Source organism: Labrus bergylta, chromosome 9 (genome assembly GCF_963930695.1).
Source record: "Labrus bergylta chromosome 9, fLabBer1.1, whole genome shotgun sequence".
NCBI lineage: Eukaryota > Metazoa > Chordata > Actinopteri > Labriformes > Labridae > Labrus > Labrus bergylta.
The window spans coordinates 25,211,295-25,224,931 of NC_089203.1; the positions used below are offsets into that span (position 1 = coordinate 25,211,295).

General features: G+C 36.1%; 1 protein-coding gene across 1 annotated transcript in view; it reads right to left on the reverse strand.

Annotated features, from left to right (window-relative positions):
• The window catches only part of matr3l1.2 (matrin 3-like 1.2), a 150,973-nt gene that overhangs the window by 104,317 nt on the left and 33,019 nt on the right, over nucleotides 1–13,637 (reverse strand). The gene's annotated exons all lie outside the window — the stretch shown is intronic.

The following is a 13,637-nucleotide window of genomic DNA, read 5'->3' on the forward strand; positions in this document are numbered from 1 at the left end:
ACAATGAACGTACACAACTCTTGACCTACAACACACAATAAACACAACACAGTAAACAAGGGAAAATGAAGCATCTAACACAATGAATACACAACCTACAACACAATGAACACACAACACTGGACTAAACAATTCTCTGAACCCATGACATGATAAACTGATACAACTAACTTTAAATATGGAATATGATTGTGATTGTACAGTGATTGGACGTTACAATAAACGTATCGCTCTGAACTTGATTTACTATGATACTGTAAATGTATGACACTGTAAATGTATGACACTGTAAATGTTTGACAAAGTAAATGTACAACACTGTAAATGTATGACACTGTAAATGTATGACAAAGTAAATGTACAACACTGTAAATGTATGACACTGTAAATGTATGACGTTGTAAATGTATGACACTGTAAATGTACAACACTGTAAATGTATGACACTGTAGATGTATGACGTTGTAAATGTATGACACTGTAAATGTACAACACTGTAAATGTATGACACTGTAAATGTATGACGTTGTAAATGTACAACACTGTAAATGTACAACACTGTAAATGTATGACACTGTAAATGTATGACAAAGTAAATGTACAACACTGTAAATGTATGACACTGTAAATGTACAACACTGTAAATGTACAACACTGTAAATGTACAACACTGTAAATGTATGACACTGTAAATGTATGACACTGTAAATGTATGACAAAGTAAATGTACAACACTGTAAATGTACAACACTGTAAATGTATGACACTGTAAATGTATGACAAAGTAAATGTACAACACTGTAAATGTATGACACTGTAAATGTACAACACTGTAAATGTACAACACTGTAAATGTACAACACTGTAAATGTATGACACTGTAAATGTATGACAAAGTAAATGTACAACACTGTAAATGTATGACACAGTAAATGTACGACACTGTAAATGTATGACACTGTAAATGTATGACACTGTAAATGTACAACACTGTAAATGTATGACAAAGTAAATGTACGACACTGTAAATGTATGACACTGTAAATGTATGACACAGTAAATGTATGACAAAGTAAATGTACGACACTGTAAATGTATGACACAGTAAATGTTTGACACTGTAAATGTATGACACTGTAAATGTACGACACTGTAAATGTACGACACTGTAAATGTATGACACAGTAAATGTATGACACAGTAAATGTATGACGTTGTAAATGTATGACGTTGTAAACGTATGACACTGTAAATGTTTGACACTGTAAATGTATGACACTGTAAATGTTTGACACTGTAAATGTATGACGTTGTAAATGTATGACGTTGTAAACGTATGACACTGTAAATGTTTGACACTGTAAATGTATGACACAGTAAATGTATGACGTTGTAAATGTATGACGTTGTAAACGTATGACACTGTAAATGTTTGACACTGTAAATGTATGACACTGTAAATGTATGACACTGTAACTGTTTGACACAGTAAATGTTTGACACAGTAAATGTTTGACACTGTAAATGTACAACACTGTAAATGTATGACACTGTAAAGGCACAAAACAGTAAATGTTCAACAGTGTAGACTGCTTATGACACAGTAAACATAAGGCATAGTTTCCACAACGGTTTATGTATCACACAGTTGTATGACATAGTTTTAGTACGACACTGGAAACGAATAAAAGTAAATGTATGACACAATGAAGGCCGACGACCGTAATATTTACAGTCTATGCTTACGACAAAGTAAAATTGGACCCAGGAAACGAATAACAGTCAAAGTACAACACAGTAAACCACAATACAAAACTGGACAAACTTTGAACAATACAAATTGAACAAACTACACAGTTACTGACCATAACTTCAACGTGAAGCAGTGAACATACAACAAATTGAATAATCCACACTCTGACCTTAATCTCTGAAATCTAATACTAATGGCACATTTTGCCTTATGGCTGCTCCATCAGAGAACATTTTAGGGCCAAAATGATGACTATAACTATGTGGAAAAACTTACCTGGTTGTTTGGACATGTTGCTATAAACTTACATGTCCTACTAATAATTTGATTATTTTTAGTCTATTTTTTCCACTGTATTGACATAGAACATAAACTCTGTACTGAAGTTAAGCTCCTGCAGTATATCCCAACTTGTACAATATTTTCTCGAAGTACGCATGATTTTCCCTGTGGGTCTGAATGCAGCAGCAGGTCTTCCTTCTCATCATCACCTCAGTGTTCCAGCTGTGTCGGGATCACTGGGCTCTGGTGGCGGTTACGGTTGTGGCGAGCTACTGCAGGGGAGGCGAAGGCGGTGGCAGATGGCGGGCAGCACCGATGGGAAGGAAACGGCCACTCCGACTTCCACCCCCGTCGAGAGGTGAGGGGTTTCCTGCACAGACCAACAGGAGCGAGAATGATGCTGAGGGTGATTCGGGGCCTCGCCTTCGACATCCATCAGGGCTCAGCGTTAATGAGGGGAGGGAGGGAGGGAGGGCAAGACACAGAGACAAAACATGGAAGCGTAAGAAGAGAGGAACAGGTGAAGGAGGGAGTAGGTGAGGCTCAGGAGGGGGAGACAAAGTGGGGAGAGGTGAGAGGTATTAGCGATGGTGATAAATAAGAAAACAACAGGAGGCAGAGAGAGAGGAGGGATGAGGCGGCAAGAAAAATAGAGAAAAAGCTGGATCAAGAAAAAAGTAAGACAAAAAATGAAATTTATTAATCAATAATGCAATCTGATCCTTCATAAGAAAAAAATGTATCAATGTGGATTGAGGGGACTTTCTTTAACTTCTGCATGAATTACATTTCTGCTTGTACAATTCAACTAGATAGTCTCTCTTAACCTCATATGATGCATTGATTATGAATACATTTGGAGTTTAAACATGTCAACATGTCTGTAAGACTACAAAGTCAAGCAAATTGTATTTCATAAAAGACAATGATGCTTAACCTTTAAGGAACAGTGTCACGAGAGATACGGATACCTGTACCTGTGAAAAAAAGAAACAAAGAAATATAGAGTTTATATGAAAGAGATAGAAAAATGTAACACATCTCGGCGTTCCTCAGGGCTTGACTTTGCAGAAACTTTTATAACTTTGCAGGAGGAGAGGAAGACGAGAGACAAGCTGCCTGTGATCAGAAATTATCCTCCACCACCCCTCCAGGAGCTTCACTCCATCATGAGCTCTTCCATCATGCCTCACCTGACACAACATTACAGAAGCATTATGGGATCTGAGGGCAAGGGGACGCAGAGCTTCGTCAATATTTGATAAAACATGAGACGACCAAACGGGGTTCGTCAGGAGACGAGGAGGGTCATCAATATTACATCAGAGCGCCACATGGATCCTGCATGGAGGAGAGTCGCCCTCTTTACTCATTTATCTCTTTTCTTGTCTTTGTTTAAGGAAAATTTACCAGAAGTTTGACCAAAATAAAAAAGTTTTGCAAAAAGAGAGAGAGAGAAGAGTTTATCCTCAGCACACCTCAGGCTGCCATTTCCTTCCTCAACAAAAAAAGACAAAAGAATTTCTTTTTGTTTTGTTTCTGTACATGTTGAACCCTCTTCTGCAGAATTATTCATGAGTAACCTTGGGCTTCATATTTTGAAGCACAGGGCAGAAGACCGAGTTGGGGGCGCAAAAAGGGCTGCACAGTAGTGCTGTCGTATTGTCCTGTCTTAGTTTTAATCACACAAAAATGTATATATGCACTATTATAGGCTGTCACCTCAAATGGTCACATGGATACAGCGTTAAATGGACACATTTGTGCATCCATGTTTATGAAAGCTCATCGTGAGCCCAAGCAGGTTCTTTTCCATTAGCCATAGTAAGTAAAGTAAAGTTTATTTATATCGCACTTTTCACAGACAAAGGTCACAAAGTGCTCTCCATCAACAAAAAACAACAACAGCATACATACAATAAAAACAAGAACAAGTCTCGTCATGGACGACATTATAAAATCCTGCTATATCCAGGAACAATAGTTGGCATCATAAAAGATTGATGAGTAGGTTCACTGGATGGACTTGATTATAGGTCTGTCTTAACATTAACATTTTTAACTGCTTTTTAAAAGACTCAACAGAGTCTGAAAGACGTTCATGTTATGACTTTTATCTGGATTACTATTTTACTATTTGTGAGCTCAAAGGACACATACTCCTTTTCAACAATTTAAATATTTCTCAGAGGTCCCCAAAACATGTCTGTTAAGTTTCTTGCTAAAAATCCACTCTTAAATGTAAGTGAGCTGTGTTTGACCATGTCCCTCGAGAAGGGCTTGGGTGGTCTCGCTCCATACTTTATTGTTTACAGTGAGAAGGCAGACTCAGAGGGCAGAACAAACACCTAGCTGTGTGAGTGTCAACCACCTGGGGGAGGGGTTACGGCCCTTTGTGATGTCATGAAGGTAAAATACCTTTATAGATTGTTTGAGCACAAATTTTCTGAAAAGTGAAGGAGGCAAAGAACAGAGAGGATGGACTTTTCTCATTATTAGGGGGTTTGTATACGGACTTGGGACACATGTAAGTTTTATAAAAAAATAAAAAGTGTATTTTGCACAATATGTGACCTTTAACAACTCTTTCTTGTCTTTTAATTTAAAATTTGTGTTTTTTTTATTTTTCCTTTAAAGCACCTTGGCTTGTTTTTTTAATTGTTCTAAAAGGTGGCCATATCTGTTTTATAATTCAATACTTTTTGAAACCATGTGTTCTCAAACAATACAATCTACAAAATCTGAATGATTGATAGTATCAAAACGCACTGAGCTTTTTAAAAAAAACTACATCACTGTCTACACTGTCTAAATAGTGCAAAAACATTTAGGATGTAAATAAGTTTCCAGTCAGGTCAGAGTGTGTTTGTCCCTCTGAGGCTCCCTGTAATTAAACTCTGATATATTTCCTGTCTGAAGGTTTGAATCCCTCCTGGAGAAGGAGGAGGAGGAGGAGGCGTCCCGCTGAGCATCACGCCTCAAACAGGATGAAGCCGAGCTCTTGTCATGGCAGCTTAACACGTTTTGTGTTGCTGTGTGTTTGTGTGATGAAGAGGTGACTTCACGGCTTGATAATTGACTTTGTTGACGAGGATTAGAAACAAACGCTCGGGCTGTTCAACACGGATCACCTTCACAGCTTTCTGTTTCGTTAGAGAGGAAACAAGTTAATCAAGTTTAAGCTCTAAAGAAGGAGTAAAACATGAAGATTATATTTATTCTGCTTGGTGAAGGAGTCAGTCTTTGTTGTTCTCCATCATTCATGATCTCTGCAGGGCGACTGTCATGCTCTGACTTCTGACCTCTGCTGTATATGTTTCTGATTTAAAGCTTACTTTACCTCACAGATCAATACTAAAATCAATGAACAAATATTTATTCCCTCATATCTCCACCCTGCTGCTTTCATACATTTGTTTTAGATTCATGTTTTTGTCACCAGCTTAGGGTGTTGTGAAATTCACCAGGATGTATTTCAAAGATTGGGATGAATGTTGATCTGTAGATTAAATCAACTTCATTGATGCTACAGCAAAGTCAATAGAGAGAAGAACAATTGCTTTAAGACTGGAATATGAACAGAATGAAAGTCTCATACACACAAATGAAGACTGCTAAATAAATGTGCTGTTTCTATTCATGTTGAAATAAACCAACATGAATAGAAATATTGTTTGTTGAGACAAAAACGTACACAAATTGAGGAGAAGTTCAGATCCAATTAGAGGTTTGATTAAAAACGTAAGAATTTTAAAAGCACATATAATAAAATCCGAAAGTTTCCATCTTTAGTTCAGAGAGAAATGGATGTGATTAATCCAAAGCATGACATTATAGCAACAGGCTACCCAGATATAAAGAGCAAAAATAATAAATGCACATTTACAAAATTATCAAAACCGAAAAACATTTATTTAAAACAAAGATAAACTCGGTAAAAACCAGTTAAAAATAAAACGAGAAAAACCTGAGCATCCAGTAATAGTACATCGAATGTGATAATATCTGTTTAACATTTATATAACGTAGAACAAATAACATTAAATGTACATTTATATCAAACATTTAAATCAAAGCATAAAACAACATAAATTAAATTCAGTCACAACTAATATAAAATGTCTTAAACTCTGTGACATTTATGGAGCAGCAGCAGCATCTGCCCGACAACAGACGAGTCATCAGCGGAGTGGGACGCTGACAGTCGATTGGAGGAGATTTACTGTTGTCCAAAGTTTTTACAGTCAGAAATAAAAGCACGCTAAGGTCATGTTTTATTTATTTCTTCCATCATAATTAGCAATTTAAATTACAGTGCTGCATTCAAAAAAACTATTACGTTCAATTCTCCCACTGGGACCCATCGGGCTGCAAATAAACCAGCCCAGGCACAACCTGAGGCCCGCGGCCCACAGGAGGCCACAGATAGCCAATAAAGAGTCTGAATGTGACTGCAGGTTAGAAACTGGTGATGCGTTCAATGACCCTGTTTCTGTTTCCTGAAAAACTGAATATTTTCAGCCTCCACTGTTGACACTGGAAGCAACATTGGTAAAACTTTAAATTAAGGTCAGTAGTTGCTTATTAGCATGCTAATTTGTAGCATACTGGCTGTTTATTAGTCATTATTAAGCAGTTATTACCTTACTCTACATGACCAAAGTCTATCAGGCCATTCACTATGAATTTCCCCTCAATAACCTCATATTTACGTCTATGCTTTTGCCTATAAGTGGAGGTATGGGGTCAAAGAGGAAGGCCATTGACTCAGGAGACCAGGATTTCAGTCCTGTATGAAGCCAAATATCAAAATTAAAGAAGTTGAGTTATTATTTTATCCCACACATTTATGTCTTCCTAAATCCAACTTGATTTCTTGTTTTGTATAAAAATGAAGCCAAAATCCCCTCGCAGTAGGCACTGACGACTGACTTTTAATAATAATAATAATGTATACTTTATTGATCCCGCGAGGGGAAATTCGTTTTTACACTCTGTCTAGTTAACATGCTACACAAACATAGGCTGAAATACACACACATGCACAAACAGGATCCTATGGACATGCACTAATGGAGAGGTTTCAGAGTGAAGGGGCTGCCCACAGTGGGCGCTCCTTAATGTTATAGTTTGACCCATTTATCATCTAATAAAGGAGGAATGTGCAACCTTTTACACCAACAAACAGCAGTTTGTTTTAGATTCATGCTGATGCTAGAGGGCGACATCTGTCAAAAAGTTGCACATTCTTCCTTTAACATGGAGCAGGTGGGGTTTATGTCCTTTACTGCAGCCAGTCAGCAGGGGGAGCTTTAAATGTTTTGGCTTCACTTCCAGGTGCCGCCGCCTGTTTTAATATACACTCTATTGACTGGAACAAACCAAACTGAGATTTTATGGAGTTCAACATGTGTTACAAAGAACACAAACAAAGGCTAAAGAGTTCTTTGAATCACACGCTAACACCTCCTCGTAATTTACTGCGAGCAAGCAAAATACAACTTTAACGTGGGGTAAAGAATTATGAAAAATTCCAGTGCAGAGCGATGTTAACTTGAATTTGACTGTTTTACTTCTCCTGCAAAAGCAATGCATGAGCAAAGGACTGCACAGGACACATCATTTACACAGGCTGAGACAAAATGTCAGAATTTCATTACCAATATGTCAGAAACATCCAGCTTGTTTAAGTTCTGTTTTAGTGCATGGTTTGGGATTTGTGGCACAAATTTAGCAGATCCTGTCAGAGCTGCCGACGGTAACAACTGAATTTCCCCCTGGGATTAATAAAGTATTTCTGATTAGATATTGTTTCTTAAAACTTCACCGTTTGATGAAATGTAGATATTGGTTAAAGCAGCTTTAATGATAATAAATGTATATTTTTTAAAGGGTGAATCTCGGAAGCAGCAGGATCATTTTTAAATTATTTCTTACATTCATCACTTGTACGTGTCACAAACAAACACATCCACTTCATCAAATGGAGCCACTTTAGCTTCACATTGTTGTATGCAAAGTGTTACATGAATTCAAATTTACTGATGAATTTTTTACCTTAATTTCACTTAGCAGAATTGTCTTTGAGAAGGGGACATGTGCTGATCTCCCACTTAAATGACAAAACAAAGTGAGCTCCGACAAACAGTGGGTTTAAACTTTAATGCTGCTGCACAAGTAAATCCTGCAGAAGAGGCGGGGAGCTGCAGGGAAATGGGGCAGAAAGCTGAAGGAGGAGCTCATCAGGTTTTTAAAGACTAAGTGCTGGGATGAACATTGTCCCAACAAAACAGCCATACATAATGCAGAAACATCCATTTATCATCTGCGCCTGTCTGACAGAGAGACGCCGAGGACACACAAACACACCAGGTTATTCTTATTATCATGAAAGAGGATTAAAAACCCAGAGTGGCTTCTGTCAGGGGGGTTTTTGGGGGGGATTTTTCCTTTCAAACCTGCAGAAGATGAAATCCCAGATCACCTCCTGTCACTGCAGAATGTGACTCAGTAAAGTGCTGTTGGATATGACTCACTTTAACTCTCAACATCAGCAGCCGCTCCTTAATTATCCCCTAAGGACGCCATGTTGGACACCCATCAGCTGATTAAAGAAAGGAACAGCTTTTAATCACTTGATGGACAAGTGTCTGAATCCGTATCAGACGTATCAGACTGACGATCTGTCCCGTTCACATCCGTTCTCTATTTGTCCCCTCAGTTTGCTTCACTCAGGGGGCTGATGGGAAACTTTAGCGGGACTTCATGTTTTTTTCTTCATTAGTTCTACTAAAGTGTAAAAGTTCTTTATTTAGCTTCAAATCATGCTGCATAAAATTAATCTGAAACTTTGGCTCCAACCAGCCTTTTATTTCTCCATAGAGACCGATTACAGGTCCGTCACAGCTAGCTTCAGTGCACATTGTCATCTAACTTGTGCACACAAGATTATAACTTTTTTTTCACAAGATAATAACTTGTCCTCGCGAAGTAGAAAAAAAAAGAATAACTTTTTGGTACTTCAGGAGCTAGATACGTCACAAGGCAACAACATTGTGCAATCATTACTATTTTGAAAAAGTGCAATAATGTAAAGTAAAATAACAGCTTTGGAAAAAATAAAATAATAAGTGCAAAAGGCCAAATAGATGTACAAAACTCTCAGGACAAACACAAACCATTATTTTGTATTTCTTGAACACAATGGTGTTCTTTCATATTTTTTAGAAAGTCATGTTTTTGTACAGTATATTCTTCTTGCATGCTTTTTGTGATTACAATTTTCTTTTTTATTTGCTGCTCATTTAGGGGGTCTTTTATAATTTTCTGCTTTTTATACCCCTATCTTTTTTTTAGAGCAGGCTGGAGAAATCAAAAAAATCAATTACCTGTCCTTTGACTACCTGTGCTACTCTATTCTATTCTGTGCAAGTCCTTCAACAAAATATAGATCAGCCTGTTTACTGACATGTAACAGGATAAAAAGACAACGTGTTATTATGTATGATAGAGTATAAGCCCGACTACAGGTAACATTTATTGACCTCATATTTTTGGGAAATTACAAGCAAAACAGAGCAACAATCTAAAATGACCTGCACAAATTTTCTCACACAACATAAAGCTATCAGAGCACAACCCGTATAGAGCAAAAAGCTACTACTAAACAAAAAGACAACAGCACAATGCTAATAGTCATAATCTAACAGCGCACACAGCTAAAGGAGCACAAAGCTAGCATAACATAAAGATCTGAAATTTCAAATACTTTGTTTAAAAAAAACGTTTTTTGCAAAAGATTTTAAAAAATATCTGTGTGTGTGTGTGTGTGTGTGGGGGGGGGGGAGCATCCTGTGATATCCTAACTAAAAGCTAGCATACATACAGGAGTAAGTAGAGCACAAGAACCATAGAGAGGATAAACTACAGTAAAACACACTAACTCATCTGAATAGTTTACAAAAAGTCAAATTAATTGCCTGTATGTGTAAATATACTTGGCAATAAAAACCGATTCTAGATTCTAGATATCTATTGCTTGAAATATTAAAAGATTTAATTTAAATTTAATAAAGTTCCAAACAGCTGAAGTGAAGAGAGTTTGTCTGATTTTCAGCAGCAACAACAGCTAAAGATAAAAACATATGTTGGAGCAAAAATGATTGATTATTGGTAGTCAAGATTTTTATGTTTGTTTTAAATTATCAGGTTGGCACTACTAACTAAGCATTGATATAAAATCTGAGTTTAAAGTAACATTCTCTATACTTGTAAATATGAAAACCTGAAGTACGCTGAAACAACAGATCCAGAATCAGTGTGTTTTCTTGTTTTTTTGGCAGACGTGTTTGATCATCATCTGACACAGACATGTGTTTTAATCCTGTGTCATCAGCTCCTCCACATTCTCACAACTAACAAGCTGGTGACAAATTTACCTCACGTCGACATGTCAAGCACTCCACATTTACTCTGCACGACAATATGCTCCTTTCTTACTTTTTCTATTGACCTGAAAATACACAAAAATAATACACAAATACAAAATAATCATTAACATAAAGAAATACATTCTGATCAATTAAAAGAAGAGACAGAAGTGTTTTAACCTGATTTAAGTCTAAGGCTAAATTTGTTGTTTTGTAAAACGTCACTATCAAGTATTATCTTACTAATAAATTAATCAATCTTGTTGTTATGTTTGGCTGTTAATTCTTTTTTTATTTATATGAGTGGCATGGGAGTGTGAATTTAGAAGATATTTTAGAGCAGTGTTGCACCCCAAGTAACCTTCATAAAATCTGTGAAGTATAAAAGCAAATATCACACCTACAAGTCGTGCAGACGGATGAGTATGCATCTGATCTGACTTTATTTTATTTATTTTTCCAGCTATATGAGATTTTATTTTCTGTGTGTACATATATAAGTTACAAAACAGACAAACACAAATAGACACACTGTTAAATGTTTACTGCATGTAAACTACGACCTTTTGCAGGATGAATCAGGAGTTCACTGGTGACATGCCTGCTGTATTCAGACCTAAAGCTGTGCAAAGAAAATGTTAAGAGTTTTAAAAAAAACATTTATCAGTCTCCTCGTTGTCATTACATGTTCTGATTTTTGGGAACGGATATGAGCACAGTAAAGTGAAATTAAATCTAATTATATCTAATGTAAAAAGTGAATGATTTACTCACATTTTATTCAGCTCCTGCATGAGTCTCTTCTAAACACCATCTTCATGTTTGTATTATTACTAACTGTTCTACGCATTTATTTGCTTTGAATTATTTCCATGTTCTCACAATTCTCCAACGGTATTTGCTTTCAATTGTTTTTCATGCAATGTCTATTTTGAATTGATGTGATTAATAAACTGCTTTCCCTGCTCTCAATGGAGGCTGATTTATTATGTGATAATTGTCATGCAGCATTTTCATCAATATTTTTACAGGTTCAGACTTTTAGTAGGACATATTGTGGTGATTTATTTAAAATAAATATTTCCATATTCTTTACATGTTGTAATGAACATAAATGATCCTGTATTTATAGACAACAAGATGTTTCCAAAAATCTAACCTGACTGAACTGTGAAACATCTTTCCATCACACTGCTAATCTAATGTTTGCAGTTTGTTTTTTGAATTTAAAAAAATATTGAAACAAATAAATATGAATAATATAGAAATATAAATACAATTAATCTGAACACAATTATTCCATATTGAACACTAATATATGATAACAGTAATTTCTGGTTTTAAATCCTCAAACCAAATATAATTTACCAGAATAAGCAGAAGAACTGAACATGTGGTCTGTGGCTCCACCTGCTGTGCTCTGTAGTAACTAAAAACACCACTACCAAATCAACCTCCACACACATGTATACTGTACATGACACTTCTGTCCTGTTTGTCCAAAAACCTGGAGAATAGGATATGGTACTAAAAGATTCGATGGGTGTGATACGATCCAATCAGGTATGATGTGATACAATTCTACAATTCGTTAAGCTGACACTTTTGTCCAAAGCGATGTATAGAGTTAGTGCAACACAAGCAAGAATCTGTAGAGAGGAGGAAACTATGCAAGTAAGTATTTAAGAACAGCTTGGTGCTTTCAGATAAAAATACATAATAAAAAGATTCAATGTTTCATTTGAATGAAATTACACTTTTTCAAACCAGTGGGACATTTTTAATTATTACAAATTATTTCTATACTTCAGGGTCTCATGCTAGAGACAGATTATTAAACTGCAGAGGGATTAGTTTTACATTCATGATGTCTGATGGTGCTTTTTAAAACCAAACAGTGTCTTTGATGTGGTTTGAGAAAAGTCCTACAGCTCCTGAAATTAAACTTTCCAAATTTTATTCTGGAAGTAAAATAATTATCTAGCCTATAGAAATACATTACAAAATGACTGAAAATGCAGCTATATTAGAAACTTTTTTCTCTGATTTTTCCCAATTTTTCCCAATTATTGGTGACATACCAAATTCAACCCAAGGGGTGAATAAATAATTTCCTATTCTGACATACGCAATGTAGCCTACATAGTACAATGCAAAGAGACATGTTTTTGGTAGTTGTCCAGCCAAGAAAAATAAACATTATATATGATGTCATATTTCAAATACAGAACACTGTCAAGAGTAGGCTACCATAAATAAATCAGAACATTTTTTTAAATGTAAAAAAAATATCCTTTAAACTTGAGTAAAATATTTGTTTTAATGTCTAGCCAACTGCTGATTTCACACAATGACAACAATGCAATATGAGTCTGTGTAAAGAAGGTATGTAAGTTATGATTAACTAAAATTAAATTTGGCCTAAGTTTTGGTTAACACCTTGCACTTAAGCGATAGCCTTCATCAGGGGTGGGTAACTGGCGGCCTGGGGGCCACATGCGGCCCTTGTCAACCCTCAATGTGGCCCTCGGGTCAATATTTATACATCAAAACATGAAGAAAACATGACAAAATCTGCCATGAAATCATGAAAACCAGAAATATTTCCATAATAACTTTTGATCACTGGTATATGTTGAGTTAAATTTGAGACATAGTTGACTGTTATCGTTTTTGTATTCTACAATTTGGCCCCCTGGCTGTGAGAATTAAATGAATGTGGCCCTTGCTGCGACCAAAGTTGCCCGTCCCTGGCCTACATTATAACAAGTAGCACATCCAGCAAACAGACTTAATAATGAACTCCTTGCTTCGTTATATTACTTCATTTTTCTACTTTAGTTTGTTACACGATCTTACAGTAAAACATCAACAATATATGCAGTCGTGAAGTAGGGCTGGGCGATATGGACCAAAACCATAGACTGACCAAAACTCATATCTTGATATTGATTAGCTGAATGGCGATACTCGATATATATCGATATGTTTTTTATTAACAGTGAAAACACATGGAAAATAAACTACTTGTTTGTGAATTTAAAAAGTAATATTATAAAATAAAATACAATAAAAGAGAGAGAGAGAGGAGGAGCAGGGTTAAGAGGGACAGACAGTCAGTCATCATCAGTGAGATGAGAAAAAGGTGACCTGGCACCTCTGTAACGTTATTT